The sequence below is a fragment of the Mus pahari genome, chromosome 21, assembly GCF_900095145.1.
Source record: "Mus pahari chromosome 21, PAHARI_EIJ_v1.1, whole genome shotgun sequence".
NCBI classification, from domain to species: domain Eukaryota; kingdom Metazoa; phylum Chordata; class Mammalia; order Rodentia; family Muridae; genus Mus; species Mus pahari.
This window is the reverse complement of record NC_034610.1, coordinates 3,354,276-3,356,641: the sequence shown is the minus strand read 5'-3', so window position 1 is coordinate 3,356,641 and position 2,366 is coordinate 3,354,276.

Genomic DNA, 2,366 nt, shown 5'->3' with positions numbered 1-2,366 from the left:
GGGGGAGGGAGAGAGGGAGGGAGAGAGAGGAGAGAGAGAGAGAGAGAGAGAGAGAGAGAGAGAGAGAGAGAGAGAGAGAGATTTAATTAAAAAGAACCTGAATTGTAACCGGATTTTCCCTATCCAATTACATTAAAATATAGTGCAGTAGGAAGCCTGTGATTGGACACAGAAAAGGAAGGCAGAGCTAAGAGTTGCAGAGACAGAGGTGTCTTGGGAGAAAGGAGAAGAGCCAAGATGGAGATGATTGGACAGGAAGAAGAGCCAGATCCACTGTGGTTTTTATAGCCACAGGTAGTTACGATACATCATAAAGGACAGAATATTTGGGATAATTTGTCTAATCTGGTGGGCAGCTTTTATCATTATCAATTGGTTCTGAAATTATTGTATTGGCATCTTGTGAATTGAGAATTTATTGACATGTATATATATATATCCGACTTGTTAATTATAAGCTTCTAGAGTTTTGTTTCTACCAGGTTGCTGGGTGTTGTGGCGACTGACTGCTGGTTGAACAGGTGTTGCATGGGGCTCGCATGGCAGCGAAGGGAACTCAGGAGCTCCAGCCCCCACCAGAGAGTTGGCAGATAGAGACAGAGCCGGTGAGACTGTGCCGAGACCAAGAGTTGCCAGCAGTAGTGCATGAAGCCTGCCAATATTTCCCACAACACTAAATGTCTATCACCTTGTTTATATTTAAAGTGCTTAGGGTCGGGTGGAGGGCTGCTTAGAGGCTATTCATGCAGTTTAGACCACACATCTGCCCATGTGCAACATCTAAAGCTATTAAGGAGAACTTCCTCATTGGAAATCATCTTCAGGTTTCTCCGGGGGTACTGCTACTGCTGGACAATCTCACATGATCCCTTCCTGATCTGGCATTCTGCTACCTTGCATGAAGAGTGAACTTGGCAACAACGATGTTCCCCCTAAAGGTGACACTTGTTCAATTTTCTACCTTTAATCCAAGTAAAGGACATGCCATCAAATTTATGTGGTGCCTGATGAGCTGCCCACCATGTGGGGCTTCCGTGTTCCTCTGTGTCCCATGGCCCTATGCAATGTCTACTGCCAACAAACGGCAGGCTGTTTGATGCGTAATTGAACATACTCTTGGATGGATGGATGGATGGATGGATGGATGGATGGATGGCTTCTGGAGCTAGGATCAAGAACAAATCTAGTGTGAGTCAATCAAGATCCAGCAATAAAAGATGGCTAGACACAAATTAAGATGACCTATGGGAGAGTTTGGTTGAAAGACTATAGTCACCTTGTACAACACAGCCACTACAGGGTTTACTCCAGCAGGGTCCCCTTTAAAAATCTTGGCTCTTTTTTTTTTCTTTTCTTTTCTTTCCTTTTCCTTTTTTTTTCATGTATATGGTGTACACATTGGTGCGTTTAAATATAATGATTAGGATGGGAGCAAGAGGTGTGCACAGTTAAGCCTTCCTGGAGGCATGGTATCTCACGTGGGTATCTCCGCTCCATTCACAAAGGCAATTTAATACGAAGCTGCTGATTGGTCCAGCATCCTTGGCACATACCTACAATTCCAGCACTTGGGAGGAAGAGTAGGAGTTATTGGGAGTTCAGTTCAAGGCCATCCTTGGCCACATGAAACTGCATCCAAAAAAATAAAAAAGTTAATCTATAAGTCACTGCCAACAGCAGCAGAGAGCAGCCTGGCTCTCACAAGAGGAGTTGCTCTTGAGCGCACTGTCTGCATCATAAAGCATCTCTCTGCCTGCCCGTTAGGTCTTACTGGTCCTGGACTCTAGGGTGGTGTCTGGGTTAGAGCGATGGCTTATCTCTGTGCCTTGTCCCTTGAAGGAGGAAGGATGAGATCATGAGTTAGGGAGACAGAGCTATCTGTGATTAGCATGTCTGCAAAGACTCAGGCGGGAGCCTGCCCTAGAGTAAAGGAGACTGCACACCGCAAAATGAAGGCAGTGAGGTCAGGCTTGCAGCCTGCTTCTAATGACTTCGTGGGTCCAGATGAGGACTCAGTGCTTGGTACTGAGACAGATACTGTCTGTTGTGAGTAACCCCTGCATCATGCATGTGCCAAGTGTCTTAGGGTTACTATTGCTGTGATAAAACACCATGACCAAAGCAAGTTGGGAAAAAAAAATGTTTTATTTGCCTTTACACTTCCATATCACTGTTCATCATTGAAGGAAGCCAGGGCAGGAACTCAAACAAGGCAGGAGCCTGGAGACAGGAGCAGAGGCCATGGAGGTGTGCTGCTTCCTGGCTTATTCGTCATCCTTTCTTACAGAACCCAAGACCACACCAGCCCAGGGGTGGCCCCACCCATAATGAGTAGAGCTGTCCCACATCAATCACCAATTAAGAAA